Source organism: Myodes glareolus, chromosome 3 (genome assembly GCF_982192425.1).
Source record: "Myodes glareolus chromosome 3, mMyoGla1.1, whole genome shotgun sequence".
Lineage (NCBI taxonomy): Eukaryota > Metazoa > Chordata > Mammalia > Rodentia > Cricetidae > Myodes > Myodes glareolus.
In genome coordinates, this window is record NC_142028.1 from 117,833,278 (window position 1) to 117,854,221 (window position 20,944).

The following is a 20,944-nucleotide window of genomic DNA, read 5'->3' on the forward strand; positions in this document are numbered from 1 at the left end:
GTAAACTCCTTAAAATTAGTCCCACACTGAATTCAGTATTATATTTGGTTAAGCCTAAATATATTTTCTTTAACCATGATCATTTTTCTTTGCTCCAGAATAAACCTTGTCTTCTCTACTTCTTCTTAGTTGAGAGCTATTTCTTTAAAAGACAAATTCCAAGTTACAGTCATTCAAGTCATAATCCATCCACTTTTTGATAGTACAAAAGAAATCCTTCAGTACCACGGTTCTTAGAACTTTGAATTTGATGTTTTTTCAGTATATGGTATGCAGTATGTTACTCTCTTCACAATATAGGACAAAATCAATGAACCACAACTTCCTGTGATCATGGAATTAAGCAACTCAGTTGGTTAACTATATTAGTTGAATTTTCAACTTATGCTGTGTTAAATTAGAATGTCACCCAATCATGAAAAGAGGAGCAGTTAAAATATATTTTGCAAGCAAATATGTAAGAATTTAGAATCATATTGCAGATTTTAACATGAAATGATAAAGTAAGTAAAAATAAATACATAACCAATAGATTAAAGAAAATCTTTATTTTATATTATATATTTAATTAACTTTTAAAAAATGAAATAGATATTGAGAGTAATACTAGTGTTTCTGTTGTCTCTAGGTGCCATCCAGTATTCTGTATGACTTTGAGAATATCAAATATGCACTTAAAACAAGGGAAAATATACTCTGTGACATGATGACCAGCCTTTATGTCAGATTCATGAATCTTTGTCTCCATGTATCATGAAATGAAATCGCTCAAGTTCATTGAAATGAAACACACACAAAAAAATTAATTCATCATGATCAAAAAGTGACTCAAAGGAAATAAACTTACAGAAGGCAAAAAAATGAAATCAGCTGCCAAAACAAATGTTATTTCCATAAATTCTTTCATACCTATTTTCACCTCCACTGATGATACTTTTTCAAATCAGGGAACAAAGCATCCCAAGAATCAAGACACTTCTATGTTCCATACATTCTCAAAGTAGGTAAAGTTGGTTCCTCCCAAGGATACTTTTGGAGCTCATGTCCATTGATAGAGCTCTAAGTACAGGCAACAAACTTAAGCATTCTTTTCTTTCCAAAAGATTTTTTGACATTGTGTTAACATCTTACCTCCAGAATACAAATATCAAGAATATGATATATTACAAAGCTGCGGCTCTGCTAAAATTATAGAAAAGCATGCTAAGAAAAGGAAGACATTTTATCATAAGTTGTAGTATTTATTTTTATCCTGTAGACTGTAAAATATTTTAAGTAACTTTCTCAATAAATTACTGACATTCTTTGTTTTTTGTGGCCCAAATCTGAATTTGTAGGCAGGAAAATGCCACTGAGTTCAACTCCTTAAATTTGAATCAATTAAAAAATAGTCCTAGTATCTTTTGATGCTTTCTTTTTAAAAATACTGTTGTCTTTTAAATTTTTTGTTTTTGAAAATTTACACATGCATTTAACATTTTATTATGATAATTATTCCTCAACTTCTCCAACTCTCCATGATAGTCTCATGTCCTTCTTTCCATTTTCTGTTATCTTCTTTGGTTATTTCTGATATCTAAATAATTTCACTTAGTGTTCCCCCTATGCCAATAATTGTGGTTGTTCACTGATGCATAGGCTCCCTACTAGTAAACATAAATCCTAAGTAATATGTCTATCTTACGGTCTCACCCATAGCTGACATTGACTAGCAATAACTACAGCTGTGACTAGGTGAACTTCTACACTATTTATCATGGAAGTTTGGCTGGTTTGATCTTGTTTAGTTCTGGTGCATGGTATAGCAGTTGGTGTGAAGTCAAGAGTACAACAGCTATGTCAAATCCAGAAGAAACACAGAACTATTCCCTATTCTCTGGTTCTTAAATTCTTTGACATCCCCTTTTACAATGTTACCTGAGCTTTAGGGCACAAGTAATGGGTTGATTGATATAGATGTCCCACTTAAAGCTGAGAACCAACAGTCATTAGTTTTAGCATTTGATAAGTAATGAATACCCACATTAAACACTGTCTAGTGCAAAAAGAAGTTTCTCTAATTAAGGTTGAAAGTGTCCCAGGTATTCTTCTGCCATTATATTCCAGTTGGTACATGACCATTAATGAAGGTGGTGTGCATGTCTTGTTCAGGGGAGACTACTCAAATATCACTTATTTTCAGTATCTTGGGTATACGGAAATCTGCACATTTACTCTCTCTCATTACAAGCAGAAATTTATCAGACCAAGACAGAACATAGCACTCGTGATGCATAGAGTAATCATTATGAATTTACCCTTTCTGCTTTCAAAGCACTTACATTAAGCTAACCCAATCTCGCTTGAGGTATCCCAAACACATGCTGGTGTACAAAAGAGTTCCACAGTAACCCATAATGGAGTATACCAAAAGTTTATTTATCTGGGGATAAACTCACAAAAAGTGTAGCGATCCACAGTCCTCTGCATGTGCTGGGAACTGGAACCAAATACAGTGGCCAAGAGGCCTGCACATTGCTTTTCATCTGCATCTATAGTACATAAAACCATGCCCAAAATGGGCAGGTATCTTAAAGGCTATTTGGTGAAGGAGTTCACACAGCACCTCCCCCTTTTATCTAAATAAGAGAGTTCTAAGCTTAATGTAAAACTATACATAATAAGAACAATATCAAGTATTGTCCATGGAAAATAAGAGGTAGAAACATACATAAAAATTAGATTTACAACCAGCATGAATAATATCAAATGCTAAATGTTTCAATAGTTATCCTATCCTAAGGAGTCTAAGTCTTATATTAAAAAATGATAGGCTATGTCATGAGAAGAAAGAAACTATGACTATCTAGTATTTAACCCCACCAAAGATCTGAGAAAGGAAACAATATTACTTGAGTAAACAGGAAGTTCAATCAAGCAACTTCCAAAAGGTACAAGAAATGACAGAGACAAATGACTACTGAGCAATCATCCAAATTTTCATTTGCAATGTCAGGGCAACCAACTTTGGTCTAAGGCCTAGAGTAACTCACAGACCATTTTCAGAGGCAGGAAAAGTTGAAAAACCTTCTTACCCTTTCTTGGCATGGTTTGGCAGTCTTTTTGCTTGTATCCTGCTTGCCCAGTCTTGACATTGGGCATTTTGCCAGTGGTGGGGGCAGGGACAGTTTTTGGACCAAAGGTCAGTTTTGCCAAAAAGAAAACAAGCTCCAAATGGAGTGTCTTTGTTCCCCAACATTCTCTCAGTAATAGAGCAGTGCTGCCAAAAGAAAATTTGTCTCATTATTGAGAAAAGTCTAAGTTCTTAAAACATTTTAATTGTCAGGCCACAAGTCTTTATTTTGCTACGTGTTATGGTTAGGATTAAAACCGTGGATTTGGCAACTGGATGTGTCCCATTCCTGGGCTTCCTGAGAGCATTCCTTCATGACAGAGGTACAGGCAGGAGCCATTTTTTTTAAATCACAAATCAATGGAGTTTCTAGGTTCATGCCACCACCAAGAAGCATACTGACATCTGCTCATGAACACAATTTAAATATTTGATGGCAGGGCCTCTTAGAAGAGCTGCCAAGTTTTTGCTGCTAACACTGTGTCAGGAAGTCTTTGTTACAAGAGCCACACCTCTAGCAAACAGAGCCCACTTGAGACAGTGCTGCTACCATGAAGCCACGCTTAACTTTGTCCTTTTGTCTGTCTATAATCCTAATTAATTAATTAATTTTCTGAGACAGGATTTCTCTTTACCTTTGGAAACTGTCCTGAAACTAGGTCTTATAGACAAGGCTAGCCTTGAACTCACAGAGATCCATCTGCCTATGCCTCCCAAATGCTGGGATAAAAGGCATGTGCCACCACCACCTGGCAAATTCTTTTTTAATGTAAAGTTTGTTTAAAATTTATGTGGAAATTCTTCCCAAATTTTTTGACAACATTTATAAACAAAAGTCTCTGTCCTGCGTGGTTCTGCAGCTGCTCAGTCCCCCCCTCGCCCCCCAAAAAACTGCACACACAAAGACTTATAGTAATTATAAACTGCTTGACCTAAAAAAGCTCAGGCTTTTTATTAACTACCTCTTACAACTTAAATTAACCAGTAATTCTTATCTATGTTTAGCTATGTGGCTTGGTATCTTTTCAAAGTGAGGTGTATTCATACTGCTTCTTCTGCATCTGGCTTGCAGCTACAGACTGAACCTTTCCTCTTCCCAGAATGCTCCTAGTCTGGTTTCCCTGCCTACACTTCCTACCTGGCTCCTGGCTAATCAGTATTTTATTAAACCAGTATGAGTGACAAACCTTTACATGGTAAAAACACATTTCCAATCATAGTATCATAGTATTTAATCTTTAAGAAAAGATTAAAGATTCATTGATGGTAATTTGCATGATGCTTTAAATTACATGTAGTTGAGGTGACAAAGAGAAATTATTTATACTTTTATGCAAGTCATGTTTTACCCCAGATGTTACTTCTTCTCATGATGAATTATTTAAAGGTAAATAAAAGGCTGTACATAATGGATCCTGAACTTGAGACTACAAGAATGAACTTTAGAGTTAAATAATGGGACATTTGAAACTATTATTCTGGACTTGTAAATACATCAAAAATTAAAGGTGAGTTTCAGGAGGAGAGTACCAGACCAAAATTGTATCTTTTGAAAAAGTTCCTTGAAATAGCCCTGTCAGCCCAAAAGAGGAAGCTTTGATCTTACCTCTATACTTTTTTTTTATTTGTGGGGGGGAGGATGTGTTCTAACTCCAAAATCTTATATAAAAGGGAGATAAGTTTTTATCTTTGAACATAAGACTTTTTTATCATTATATATATTTTACTAGCATAACAAATAATATTTTATTATGCATGGGTTTTGTGAGAATCTTTTAAACTTGTTTAGGTCATCTCATCCACAAAAAAATCATAAATTTTCTACAATTGAATTATAAAAGTACATTTGAAACAAAATTCTAATTTATCTTATGCTTATTTATTCGTTCCTTATTGAGATAAGTCCTCAGTGTATCCCTGGCTAGGCTAGAAGATTCTGCATAGACCAGTCTGGAATATGAACTATGCCTGCAGAGTGCTGGCATCACAGCATTCTGCCACCAAGCCCAGTTTCAAAATTAACTTTTAAATAAATTTGTCTCTACATGTAAAATTAACTGACATTATATACCATATCTTGGCTTTCCCTTGACAATATTCTGAAGTATATATAATATATATTATTTATGCATATATATGTGTGTAGTCAAATTTATAGTATTTATTACACTACACAATACAAATAGGAACATTCATATAAAATAAGAATTTCCAAACGAAAGTGTTTGTTTTTACTAATTGGAAAACTTCTATGACCTCACTTCCTAAAGATGTCATTTATAGATCTGTGAATGTATTTTGAAACCACATTCATTCTGGGGGTAAAAGAAAAAAGGGGATGAATGAGAGTCTGTATCCAGGACTTCACAGAAAGCAATGGAGTCAAATTATTAAGTAAATCTTTCAATATAAGAACAGTTCAATTAAGTACAAAGAACAAGTCAGCCTGTGGACTTGCTTGTCTGGAGCTCATGTCAAGATCTCAGCAGTTGGCTGTCTCCTCTTTTAGTTTCATCTACAAATTTTAATCTATAAATACTTAAAAGTAGTTTGACATCATTCTTCTTATTGATGTTATGAGTTTTGAAAGCTGGCACAATGAATGTATAGCAATCCCCAAGACTAAGCAAAACTAAGAAGATAATTCCTTGCCCCTTTATTATTTCTAAAAAGGTATAATGCAAAATCAGTAGTCCTGTACTGGATCTGAGACTGGGGTGATAAAGCAGGGTAGGGGGGAGAATGGGGAAGAACAGTAAAACATTTTCATTTGTTTCCAGGTTTTCAGAAAAATTGTGAACCTGTGTATGTGCTAGTCCAGCCTTTCTGTGTATTAGGAATGAAATTTCTAATTTTGAAATTACACAAGTGTGTGTACAAACAAAGGGGACATGAAGTGACCTATTTATTTAGCTCCGTAAATTGTTAGTCATGAATTTGTGTTCTCCCATGCCTAGGGGTTAATTGGGAGCGATCTTAATAGCCAAATGTTTGAGCAATGACCTGGAAAAATATCATGATTCTACTGGGCATCTGAGTACCAAATGGAATATAGAAAGAGCATGGGGAGGAGGGAGAGAGAGAGAAGAGGAGGAGAGGAAGCGGGACATGAAGGGGAAGAGTAGAAAGAAGGAGGCGGAGAGGAGATTATGTATCAAAGGAAACAGAAAAGAAATTGACAAGCCCTTTGGAATAGCCAATTTTTGTGTGGCAGACAGGGTAAAAGAATCTCAATCTATTAGGCAAAGGATTTTTTTTCCACCAGAAAAGAAGGAAACAGCCCACTGTTCCTGTTAGTGGGGGCAATAAGTTAGGTAGGTAAAACATGGGATTGAGTTGTTATGTGTTACATTTACATAGATCCAATTAGAACCTCTTCAATGAGAGAAATTTGCTCATGATCAAATGAGGGGCTCATGTTTTTACACAATGACATGATCTCTATTTGAAGGTCTTCCTTCAAAAGATTCATTCAAATAGAAAGCAGGGCCCACTCTGGGGTGCTATTTTTGACTGTATCCATGCACTGGTATAAGTACAGCATAATAGCTTTCTTACTAGACAAGCAGACTCTTTATGCCACTGTTTTAAACAATGGTGTTGAATGATGCCATTTTACTGCAGTATTTTTAGACATTGGATACATCTGGAAAAATATTCAAGCAGATAATTAAATTGCATTAGCAATGTGTCTATTGTGGTTTCCCTGATCCCTGAAAAGGGAGCCCTTTATGAAGAACTTGGCCACAGTATCCACAAAATTGACTGTGTGAATTAGTCCCCACTAAACCATGTGGAAATCATTTTTGGCAAACTTGAAACCGTTCATGTGGCTTTGTGACAGGGAAGCTGGGGTTGCCAACATCAATAGACCTTTGTACTACATACCCAAATGGTCATTTAGACAAGTGCAATTCTGCACTGAGGTCAAATATTTTTTTTTTAATCTTGGGAATTTTTCTTCTTTATACAGTCTCATATTTCATGCAGGAAATGAATCTGAGTATACCAAATACAAGTCACTGTGACTGACAGCAGACTGGGTTCAAAACCCACCCTTGACTCTAATTGCTCTCCAAAGGCCCTTGGCTCAAGGTTAAGTGTTGATTTAGTTCAGCTGTTTTCAATCAACACTGTAAGGTATTGCTAAGACAAACTAGTGAGGCCATGTTACATTTGTACCTAAGAGTCCCCTGGGTATAAGTATAACACAGTTAGCATTCTAAAAGATTGCGTTTGTCTGTACACTGTGATTACAAGCAGACATATCTTTTGAGAAGGCTAATGTGACGTTCCTTCTGGTGAAAGAGTGATGACTGCTGATGGCTTCTAGTAGAGGAAAAGTAATATTTCTAGTCAGAGTTCAGAGAAGAGAGAGACTCACTACTTTTCAAATGGTTGCCAAAGTTGACAGCCACTTTGTCGCTGTGTTTTGGTGAATGTCAAAAACATTTTTTACTGTATGGGCCAATTTCTTGGTATTACTTAACTGATGAATGCTTTTTAATAAACATAATATTCATAACTCACAAAGAAATAATTACTTAGAGACAGATCACATAGTTTTGCATCCGAAGAGTGCCTTTAATGCTTCCGTCCTCAGTTTGTTTTTTGCTTTTTTTTTTCTTCTTTTTTTTACCAAGAAGCCTGCAAGTAATGGTAGAATGTTGAGCAATAGTTCTTTCCTGGAATGTTCTCATTCTGTGGTTAGCTTTGAAGTTTCGCAGAAAACTTTTAAATGAACACATTGGGTTTTCTGGCTTTGGGCTGGAATGTGCACATAATCAAATGGAAATGTGTGGTCAGGATTAAATGACCAATATTAAGGCCAGACTGTGTTTCTGGTAGTGCCCAGCAGAGCTTAGTCTAGATGCAGTTAAATGCTTTTCAAGAATACATATTGCTGGATAACAAACTTTGCTTTAATAAGCTTCTGGTTATAAATTCTTTTTCTTTACATACACGAACATGTATATAAATACATGTACATAATAATCATATGTGTATACATATACACACAGGTAAGAGTGTTAAATATACAATAGGTAACAGGCATTGGTAGAATAAACACAATATATAGATAATAATCACATAGATGCCTTTTTTCAAATACTAAACTTACATTTGAATTTTATACTTAAGCTCACCAAATGACTCTAGATTTTTCTAAAGAAGTTATACAATTCTGTATCTACCCAGGACAACTAACATTCACCTAAATAAATATATGGCTTATATTCAACTCATTCAAGACTTTGTAGACATTAACCTGTGTACATGTGAAGACATAGGAGTGCACATGCTTCTGTTTTCGATAATGTGAATATTTGTTTGTTTAGTTTGATTTTTTAGACTCATTACCATTATGGAAGTTTAAATGATACTTTCAAGTTTATGTATATAAAGTGGGTTTGTACAAACATCCATGTTTGTTGATTTGGATGATGATAAAGTGCCTTTCTGATAATTACCTTTTAGATTAAGTCTTCATCTATGTCTATTGCTTTCCAGAACTACTTTGTTCAATAAATCAAATATTTTGGTGGTTAAAGTTTACCTTAATTACAAGCAAGAAAATTTTAGAATATTACATGTTAGTACTTAACTTCAAAAGCAGCAAATACCTAAGTAAATTGAATTATCCTGTATGACTTTATTGTAATTTCTAAAATGCATAAAGCAGAAAGAATATTGCACTGAGAGAAATGACACATTGGAGTATATTTCAATATTTTCTAGGTCTGAAATAACAAGCTTTCATAAATGCTGACCATCTCAGTGTTAGAATACGAAGTAAACTAACTGTGAATTATATCCTTGATTTGGCTTTAAAAGAATTTCTGAAAGGATGGTTGTGAGGGAAATTGCAGACACCAGTATCATTTTCTCTAATGTGTCTAAAGTATCTGAAATTGATTGTAGAATTCTAACCTACATTGATTTCATGTGCAGCAATTATGTAAACCACATCTAAAAACACTCTTTCAGTATGGAGATAAGGGTTCTTGTCTCTGCAGAAAAAAAATGAAAAGAATATAGGTCTTCTACATTCTAAACTCCTAGGTAACATTAAGCAATGGACTCATGTTTTAGTTGCCACTATTTCTCCAGGAATCATTACAAATGCATAGGAATATGCAAACGTCATGGCTTATGGGAACCATTTCCCATATTTTAAAATTTTCACACTTTTGTTCAGAAGTGTGTTTATTTTCTATCTCTATTTTCATGTATAATTTAAAACAATTTGTAGTTTTATTTTTTGAGAATTTTATGATTACTGCATTTGTATCATTCCTACCCTTTTCTTTTTTTCTCTAAATCCTTCTTCCCCATTCAAAATTCATGATCTCTTCTTTAATCATTGTCATACATATATGTATATGCAAATGCAAATGAATGTATGTAGGTACATATGTATATACAAACAACCCATTTAGTCTTGCCTGTATGTGTCCAGCATTGAACATTGGTGGATGAACAACCATGTGTGAGCTTGTTCCACAAGGCTACTGTATCTCTCTCAGTAGTCATTGATCACCTGTAGCTTTTCATTTAGGGGTGCAGCTGTGTGAATCATTTGTTATCCCCTTTGATAAGGTACTGTTATTGTCATTATTCTTGCCTTGTCCATGCAATCATATCGTTGACATTTCATAGTTACAGCTTCCCTATCATTTCGAGTGGATACAATTTACACATGGGTAGTCTAGTCTTCTGCATCTCACAACCATTCTATTCACTCCTCTGCAATTTGGCTTTAAGATTAGGTTTGGGGTGATATTGCCAATACATCATTTGGTGTTGAATATCTAATAGCAACACCGAACACATTCTCTGTATTTTGGCCACTGTTGTATCTATCTCTCTATATTTTCCATTTGTTTCAAGAAGAAACTCCTTTGGTGATGGATGAGAGCTACACTTATCAAAGAGCATAAGAATAGGTATTTAGAAAACAGAAATTATATTAATTTAACAAATGGACAGTAGAACGTATCTTTCAGCTGACATACCTTATTTTATTTTTACTGTTATGCCATAAAATTGTGAAAATATGTGAATTAACTCTAAATTCATTTTTATTTCCAAACTTAAATTCCAACAACTCCAAGCCTCCACCTTTGATTCCAACTGGGAAGCATGATGTAGTAGATTAAAGTTCTGGCTCCAGAGTAAACAATTTCTATTCAAGTTATAGTGTAATTACTAATTAGTTGTGAATCTCTGGCAACTTATTTAATCATTATACGATCTTTATTTTTCTCATCATGAAGAAGCAATTTGTGTTGTGAACTCATTGTGGCATTATGAGAATTATAGCACTCTCTTTTGCCCACCAAAAATACATAGTACATGACTGTTAGCAGTTATTATTGCCAAAACTTATACTTATGGTGACAGATAATAGCGATGTCAGTGTATTTAGAATACGTGATTGGTTTCTGGCTCTTATATGAAGATATCTGCCAGTCTTGTACAAACAGTATGAACTGGCTGTTACTGAAATGGTTTATTATGACTTTGCATTCGCACGTGCACAATAGTTTTTTTCCCAGATGCTCATGGATAGTTTCCTGACTCTATGTCTTCATGACCTTTAGTTTATTCCTCCATGTATAGTTTCAATGTTCCTATGAAAGAAGACTAGATATTTGTTTAACATTGTCATCATTTATCAGTGTCTGCTTGTGCTATCATCATTCTGTCTGGAGAAGCTTCATGTGTCTGTTTGACTTCTCTATTCCATGGAGGAAACAAATCATTTCCTTTATTCTCCACATTATCTAGATTGTAAAAGTTAAAAAATTGTTTCTTTATTATTGTGTATGTATGGTTCTCTGTGCATGTGTATGCTAATTCTTGAAGGTGGTTGCATTTTTTCCTTTTGAACTTAAGTTACAGGCATGCTGAGCCACCCATCAGGGAATCTAGGAACCAAACATTGATTCTCTGAAAGAGCAGAAAATAATCTTCACCACTGAGTTATTCACACAGTGCTTAGTTTTAAAATTTTAAGTGATTTCTCTGTAGGTCCCAGATTACAGAAGGCAACTCTTCTGGATTTCAGAATTACTATGATAGTTTTGGAGAAAATGGCCACCAAAGGGAGTGGCACTATTAGGAGTTGTTGACTCATTGGAGAAAGTACGTCACTGTGGGAGAAGACTTTGAGTTCTCTTTTGCCCAAACCTTTTTTTTGTGCCAATTGACTCCTTGTTGGTTGCAAAATACAGCAACCTCAGCTCAAGTACCACAGCTGCTTGCATATTGCCATGGTCCCCATTGTGATGATAATGAACTGAATCTCTGAAACTGAAAGCAAGCAGTCACCCCAATAAATTTTTTTAATAAGAGTTGTTGTGCACAGTGTGTGTTTTCATATATTTATATCAATTATTTTTACATCAAAAATTCTGGCTTGCTTCCATTTATCATAAATCAGTGATAGAGATTATTGACAATGACTAAGCTAGAGTCATTGTCAGAGGCCATGAGAGATATAGCAGGTGAGAAGTAGTTTTCAACAGGCCAACTTACCAAATGAGTTAGTCTCTGATAGAGAGTCTTATCTGGAAAGGCCATGGAGTTCATAGTTGTGAAAACTAGTTGCTTCTTTCTGTATTTTCTCTCATAAGTCACTTCATTTCTTTCCTAAGAACTTCTCTTTCCTAAGAATAGACTTGGGTGTTTTCTCACTCATTTTGTATTTTCTCATAAAAATATTCCATTTCCTGGGCATATATATCTGTGGGTGGTCAGGAAGATGAATTCCATTTGGATGCATAATTTTGATATATAGAATATTTACTGGGACATGCTTCATAACTGGATATATTTTTTCCACAAGAACTGGGGACACTCAAAAGCCTGTTTTGCTATTCTTTATAGACTAACTACACACTATTAGCTCACTTTTTACCTCAGAGCAAGTTCAAACTGTACTTAAGGCATTTTGTAAATGGACCACAAGTTTAAAACTTTAAAGCTTGCAGAAGGTCAAAGTCCCAGGTATCTGGCACAGAGTACCCAAGAAAAGTCTTGCCAGTACTTCACTTGCCAGTCTGGTAACAATGGATGTGTATCTCAATTTTTTTGCACACTGTGACCCCCCACCCCTCACATCTCATCTGGTCATGATCTTATTCCTTTGGGTTTTGGATTTATGTTGCTATGACAATGGCTCAGTTCCCTAATCAGTTACCGTAGGAATGTGCTTTTGACCAATGAAAGGGTAATTCTTGTGATTTCTTTATTGATTCAAGGCTTCTAAAGGAAAAGAGGTTTTAGAATAGAAGAAGCTAGCAGGAATTAGTTGTAGGCCAAGCGAACCAGGATAGAAACAGAATAATAAAGAAATTGATAAAGAAAAGTACATAGTAGAGAATTCATCTAACCTTCAGTCTTTTCTAAGTCGTCTGCTTGCCATAGCATTCCCTCTGATTTCTGAGCAGGCATGAGGCTAGTCCGTAAAGCCCCTCATTAAGTCAAAGTTCTACAAATCCTTAACATTTTCAGGAATGGATGAAATATTGGAGGGGAAATGAAATGTGGTTATGCTTTAAAGCTTAGCTAGTGAGCAAGAATTCTTGTGTCTTATAAATTTTCACCACGTTGGTGAAATTACTTGAGCAAGTAATTATCTGAGATGAGACACAGGTCAATGTAGGTAGACAATGTTCTCAGTGTTAGTTTTATACTTGGAAGGCAGGCTGTTAAAAGATTTTGGCATTTCTCAAATTTAATTAGGTTATTGATATTATTTGAGATTTAAAATACATTTGGAACACGATGATGTTGATATTTCTTATTATACACAACTATTCCACTGAGGCCATAAAGTATGACCACAATACAGCTAGTATAGGTGGGATTTTGGCTATACTGGCCTAACATCTCCCATATTATGGGCAGCAAGGAAAGGCTGAGTTTGGACATGGGGTCACACTCGTATTAAAGAAAGTAACACAAAGACACAGGATTATTGACAGTTCAAAAAGTTTCAAATCACTTCCATTCTTTTTCTTTTTTATGTTTTGGCTTCTGTGGTGGTTTGAATAGGTATGACCCCCCCTATAGACTCATGGGTTTGAAAGTTTGGCTTATAGGGTGTGGCTCAATTAGAAGATTAAGGTCTTTTTGGAGTAGGTGTTGCACTGTTGGAAGTGTGCCACTGTGAAGGCTTTGAAGTGTATATATGCTCATGCTGTACTTAGTGTGACAGCTCATACCCTGTTGCCTCCAGATCAACATGGAGAACTTTCAGTCACCAACTTCTTGAGCACTGTGTGTGCCTGCAAGCTTTCTTGTTTTCTGAAATGTTGATGGACTAAACTTGTGAAACTGTAAACTATCTCCAATTAAGTTTTCATTTATAACAGTTGCTGTGGTCATTATTTCTCTTCACAATAATAAGACACCCTAAGTAAAAGAGAAGTTGGCAGCAGGGACTGGGGTATTTCTGTGATAGACTTGATTAAGTTTATATTTGGTGGAATTTGTACTTTGTGTTAGGAAGAAAGTGGAACGTGCAGTGATATTTTATTTGTATTTTAATAAATAAAGCTTTCTTGAAGATCAGACAGGAAAACAGCTGCCCTGGTCATCCTTACAGGCCAGGCAAGGGTGTCACACACCTTTAATCTCAGCAGCCAAACTAGTTTGCCATAGAAACTGGGCAATAATAGGCTCAAAGACCTTTAATTATGGCTAGAATCCACTTATGAGTGAATACATACCATATTCCTCTTTTTGGGTCTTGGTTACCTCACTCAGTAAAGCGTTTTCTATGTCCATCCATTTGCATGTCATTCAGATGTCATTTTTTTTTTTTACCGCTGTCTAAAACTCTAATGCATATATGTTCCACACCAGAGATACCCAGATTGTTCTTTGGACAGAGGAGAGGGTGCCTGAACCGGCCTCTAACCATACTGCCCATAACCATACTGATGAATATTTTGCATATCATCATAGAACCTTCATCTGGCGATGGATGGAGATTGAGACAGAGACCGACATTGGAACACTGGACTTAACTCCCTAGGTCCAAACGAGAAGCAGAAGGAAAGAGAACGTGAGCAAAGAAGGCAAGACCAGAGAGAACCTTCACCCGTTGATGGATGGAGATTGAGACAGAGACCCACATTGGAGCACTGGACTGAGCACCCAAGGTCTTAATGAGGAGCAGAAGGAGGGAGAACATGAACAAGAAAGGCAGGACCGGACCGTGAGGAGTGCGTTCACCCACTGATACAAGGGGACTGATCTAATGAGAGTTCACCAAGGCCTGTTGGACTGGGACTGAACGAGCACGTGATCCACCCAGATTCTCTGAATGTGGCCGGATTCCCTGAATGTGACTGGCACGGGGTCTTTCTGAAAAGCCATTGACAATGACACTGGGACTTGTTTCCTCTGTATATACTGGATTTTTGGGATCCAGTCTGTTTGGATGCTCACCTTCCTGGACCTGGAGGGAGGGGGCAGGAACTTGAACTTCCCACAGGGTAGGAAACCCTGACTGCTCTTAGGGATGGAGAGGGAGGAGGAGAGGGAGTGGGGGGAGTGGGAGGGTGTTGGGAGGAGGGGCGGAAATGGAAACTTTTATAAATTAATAAACTTTTATAAATAATAAAAAAGAAAATATATAAAATAGATAAAATGAATTAAATTTTCTCATATTTATCTCTCCTACAAATTTTAAAAATGTTTCTACATTATGTATAGTATATAATAAATATTTTTAAACAAGAAAAAAAAAAGAAACTGGGCAATAGTGGTGAATGTCTTTAATTCCAGCACTAGAGAGGAATATAAGATGGGAGGAGACAACTCTCAGTCTTACTCTGAGGATTCCTAGGGGCATAAGCACCATTTTGTTTTGAGGTAGTAGGAAGAACCAATGGCTAGGTATTTTGCTTTTCTTATCTTCAAGTTGAATCCCAGTATCTGTTTCTGGGTTTTAATTAATCATACTACAGGAATGCTTTGAGGGATGCTTGACAGACCATACTGCTAAGAACATAGAAGACATTAGTGCTGAGGGTTATTTGAACTGTATGTGCCTGGCTCAAAGAGTTTCAGAAGAGAAGAATTTTATTTAGTATGTTGCCTAGATATCATTCTTCTTAATTTGGTGAAGAATGTGGCAGCTGTTTGCCTTTCTCAGAAGACTCTGACTGAGGCTAAATTTGATTTGGATTAATTCCATTGGTAGAGGAAATCTCAAAATACTGAATATAGACTCTGTCCTGTGGTTACTAATGTCAACACTAATGAAGATTTATAATGAAAAGGAGAAAGTTGAAGAAGTAAAAATACAAAATGTATAATTTTTGGAGAAAAGAAGCACCAGGAATTACAAGAACACTAAATTCTGTGTTCAAGGAGATATACAAATTAATAGATGGAATACACATTGTGATGACTTAATGGCAAGATTACACACAGGGAATTTTCAAACATACAAAAAGAAATTAAAGAAAAGCTTAGTGTTATGTGGTGGTGTACGCCTTTAAAATCCTCCACTCCACAAACAAAAGCAAGATGATTTCTGAGTTTGAATTCAGCCTGGGCTACCTGTCCAGTTCCAGGACAACAAAGCTTAGGAAGAAAAAGAAACTATGGAAAATAAAAATCTGGTGGAAATGTAATTTATTGTGGGGGACATATTTCAGCCCAAACACCAGAATTTGGCAGCTTCAATATTGTGTTTCTAGCTTTAGAGTTAAATATCCAAGAAAGGGGTTGTGGAATCTTCCTCTGTGGATAAAACAAAAACCACTGAGACTAGGCATATGACAGGTTTGTCCCTGCATGGCGACCCAGAGAAGTCTTTGTGTGAACATATAAAGGAGAATCCTGGATCTTCTTGGAGCCTCCAAGATTTTGGATATGCCAGAGTCCTGCTACACCTGCTAAAGAAAGCTGCCATCAAGGAATGGAACCAGTCCAAGTTAAAGAAGTATATTGCAGTCCACAAAATTGAAACTAGTTGGATAGTTTAAGATCAGTTTGAAATCAGACATGGAAATACAGATTTTGGAATTTGTAAAGCTGGTTTTCAGTCTAGCTTTCGTGCAGTATTTCTTTATTAACCCCCTTTCTTCCATTTTAGAGCAATAATGTATATCCTGTGGCATTATATGTTGAAAGAATGTGATCTGCCTTTTGATTTTGCTTTATAGGGGATTACAGTTAAGAGATTGCATGGGTGCTCAGAAGAGACTTTAGATTTTGAGTTTTCAAATATTGTTGAGACTGTGAAAGACTACAGGGATTTTTGAAGTTAGACTACGTGTATTTTGTATTATGATTTGGTTACAAACCCAAGGGAAAATGGGCCTAAAGTGTAGTGGTTGGAATAAGAACAGTTCCTATATAGCCATGTGTTTGAGGTCTTGACCTATAGGAAGTGGTACTATTAGGAGGTACAGTTTTGTTGGTGTAGCTATACACTTGTTGGAGGTATATATCACTCTGAAGGTGGGCTTTATGGTTTCATATATGCTCAAGTCAAGCCCAGTGTAAGAGTTCACTTCCTGCTGCCTGCAGATCAGTTTGTAGAGTTCTCAACTTTCTCTTCAGCATCATGTCTGACTTTATGCTGCCTTGCCTTCTACTAGGATAATAGCTCAAACGTCTGAAACTATAAACCAGCCCCAATGAAATTCTTATTTCTAAAGGTTGTCATGGTCATGGTATCTCTTCCCAGCAATAGGATCATTAAATAAGACAAATTCAAAGCAATTATTCTGATCATTGAGAACCAAAATCACAGCCTTTGCATCTTGATTTATGCTCTAAATATGATTGAAGAACTATTACTAATAGTTTATACACTTCAGTTAATGAACAGTTTATAATTTTGTTTTTCTGGTTTTAAGAGATAATGCATTCTTTATTTTCACGATTGGTACTCATCATACTACTGAACATGTAATTTATTTCTTAGCTAGGTATCATGATTCAAGCAGTACCAGCAGATTCCATTTGCATCTGAGCCCAAGAATTACTGCTCTGAGGTAACTCCATGCTCTGTTTTTCTGTTTGGAAATGTGTGTGTTTTCAAAATGCAGTTCTGTTTGAAGGTGACTACTATTCTTTATCTTTACAAAGACTAAGGTTATCTGTAATCTGTATATATCTTTTTCAAGACTCATGCATTGAAACAGTAAGTATGATGTTATTTAAAAGTTTGGCTTTTAAGGGGTGAGAAACCATCAAAGCTTTACCTTATGGAGTAGGATCAAAGCTTCTTAAAAAAGATGGCCACGTAGCTTTTGTCTAATTTGTTTCTGTTGTTCTTTCACTTCATAAAAGCACAGCAAGAAGATTCTTACTAGAAACTGATAGCATATAGGTCTGATCCTCCTCAATTGTGCATGGCAGAAAAAAATAGATCCCTATTTTCTTATATTACCCAGACTATGATGCTTTATTATTGTGAAACAAATTTCCTGAATATATTGGAGCTCAGTTGTAAAAAAAAAAATCACCCAAAGGAAGGATGGGTAGAGGGACCAAAGGGGAAGAGGAGATATATACTAGAAAAGTTGGTGGTGAGAAAGTAGTAAAATGGCAGTGGATGGGAAGAAAAGAGTGATAATTAAAATATTCCTTTGTGACAAGTTTAGGCCTATGATTCTTTCCAATTTTAACTATTTTCAAGACAGAATTTCAGAGCTATTTTGCCACTAGTTTAAGAAATATTCTGGCTTCAGTTTGGATTTCTACATAATTTATTTCTCTCTGTCTCTTAGTAGTGTTCTCCCCATTATAGAGGGCATAAAGGGAGGCTATTCAGCTGTTCTTGGTTAGGCAAATTTCTCAATCATATAGAGTTTAATATCACCACAAGAAATATTAGGAGTGAAGCATCCATGGTTAACATAGAATTTCTGGTTATCACCAAGAAAAAGTTGAAAAGTAAGTTGTAGTTTATAAGATGCTGACTCTCCAATAATCAAAATATATATACTACTGAGACTAAAACACTCAGCAAATTATATACAGCAACAGCAGATGTTGCCCACAGAAAGAAATTATTGTAAATTATCTGACCATGATGAATCAGATGACTGCATAATTACAAAATACTGGTTTTATGAAATCAGAAGCCTTGACTTTCCTACAATAGGTAATTTCATCTTCATTTATGAAACATCTTCACCCATAATTTATGGGTGATGCTGGATTGAATTTTGAATTATAAATACAGTGGCTCTTTTCCAGTTCTAACTGGTATGTAACTAAGGTTGTAATGGTCTTTAGATAAGTCAGTTCTTGGATATGACTTTAAGAAGCAGTCACAGAGATAATTATAATGAAAAATATACAGAGACAGGTTTGAAAGAGGTCCATTTAAGGGTAAACTTAACTTAATTTGTCATAGAATTTTTCTTTAAAAGGTTAGATAATACCTGTTTTTCAAAAAATTATGATGATAATTACTAATAGAAATTTGCAAGGTTCATGATATGTAATCTCATTAACAGATTGGCCTTATTGAGACAATTAAGTTACTGGAGTTCAAAACTTGGAATATTTATGAAGCTGAAGATCCTAAGTTTAAATTTCTCCTACTGATTGGAATGTACTGGCAAGTGAGAACAGTTTCATAGTCAAAAACAATTCAACTTTGTTGGAAATAAGACAGTAAAGAATTAGTTCCAAAAGTACTCAGAAACATGATAGCCCATTCTTTATTTCACCAATCCTATTTCTGTTTACTCTTTTAAAAATGAGCATATATTTAAACTCAGATTTTTTTCATTAACTATCACCCAAATTTTCCAATAATCAAATCCTCATGCTCAAATAATTTTCATGAAATATAATATATGAATGTTAAACAAGAGTCTATATAAAACATAGAATGTCATGTATGATTGTCATGTAGAGGGCCAGACTAGCATAATAAAATTCTTCAATGAAAATACATATAGAAATACCAGGCAAGAACATCCACTTATTAGTTTTACAATTTATTCTAAAAATGAAAGATGAATTCTTTTTACCATGAATTCCTCTACCATGGCACAGCCATATTTTAAGACCATATAATGTGCAAATGTTGTCAGTTGTCTTTATTTGCTGTTCTCTCTTTAAAGTGCATTCATCAAAGGCTTTTACTAAAGATCTTAAAAGGATTTTTTACTGTACATTCAATGTATATTAACTTTAGGGCTCAGATCTCCTCTCTCCCCATGGTACTAAGTCTTTGCAGATACTAATCATATAAATAACTTTTGAAAATAAAATGCTAACTCTTCAATAATTATTGGGAACTCTTTTAGTTCATTATCACATCTACTCATGTAGACATTAATTTATTGATGCCTAAATTTATTAAATTACCACTGTTTTTAGCATAGAATTTCATCACAGAAAGTTCCTTTCTCACTGCTGTCAAATCAATTTATAAACATCTTGAAGGGAGGATGTTGATAAAGTCATATTTCTAACAATGCTGCAACTTGCAAAATAGGTCTTATTGAGTATGTGGATAAATACCACTAGACCCTAGATGTTATCCAAAAGCTTGTATAGTAAATAAGTGTGCTCCCTTCACAGTAGTTTCAAACTAGAATTATCCAAGGTGAGCAAAATCTATAAGAGTTCTTGTAAATAGCTCTATTTTTTCAAAATTAATAATTAGTTAATATTTTATTAATTAATATTTATAACATACTGCCCTGATTTTTATTATCTGATGGCAGAAACCTTTTTATCTATTATAGCATCAATAGGTTAAAGTAACATCAGTATTTGACAATGTCAGAATCTTTGTGTATGGGGTCCTTGCTAAAATACAAATCTGTAAATTTCCCTGTTGGAAATTCTGATGTAGCTGTCTTGAACTGAAGCTTGTAGATCTGTATTTTTAACATGAGTAAACTCAATTATTAGATAGCATTAGCAAAACAGCTATAAATTAGTTCCGATTATACAACAGCTTAGTTAGTATGAAACAATGGAGAGGGGAACGGTGTAGAAACCCTACATTACCTGATCTTTTACAAAATATAAGTTCAATACTCAAACCAAAGACAAATTAATATTCTAGCTTGGCTTTCAAATACTATATTGAAAAGGGATATAGAATGTGGACACTTCATTCTTTATCTGATTTTAATGGTTTTACTTCGAGATTTCTGCTTTTAGGAAGACATTGGCCATGGATTAGTGATGTATGGCCTTTAATATGTTGTGATATATTCCTTACAGTGATAGTCTCTTATGAAACATTCCATAATGAAATGTTATATTTTCTTTTTTTTATCTTTATTTTTTACTTTTTTCATTCAAAAATTTACACTTTCTCCCCTCCTCCCATTCCTCTCCCACTCACCCTCCTCCCCCTTCCCCTCCCTCCTTAAGAGAGGGCAGGGAACCCTGCCCTGTGGGAAGTCCAAGGCCCACCCCCCTACATCCAGGACTAGGAAGCTTTGCATCCAAATAGACTAGGATCCCAAAAAAGCCAGTACATGCAGTAGAAACAAGTCCTAGTGCCTTTATCAATGGCTTCTCAGTCAGCCCCCATTGTCAGCCACATTCAAGGAAGAAAATGATACAAACAGGTAAACAGGGGGGACAAAAGAAGAAAGGAGTAGTAGGATAGGGGGAGGAGGAAGAGGAGAAGGGAGGAGTAGGACGAGAAGGAGGAGAAGGGGGAGAAGGAGGAGAAGGAGGATGGGAGGAGAAGGAGGGGAGGAGGAGGAGGAAGGGGAGGAGAGTATCTTTGTTTTCAGGTGGATGCAATTAGTTGTAAGAATTAAAAAAAAAAACTGGCATAAAAGACATCACAAGAAAACCCAAAGAATCAAG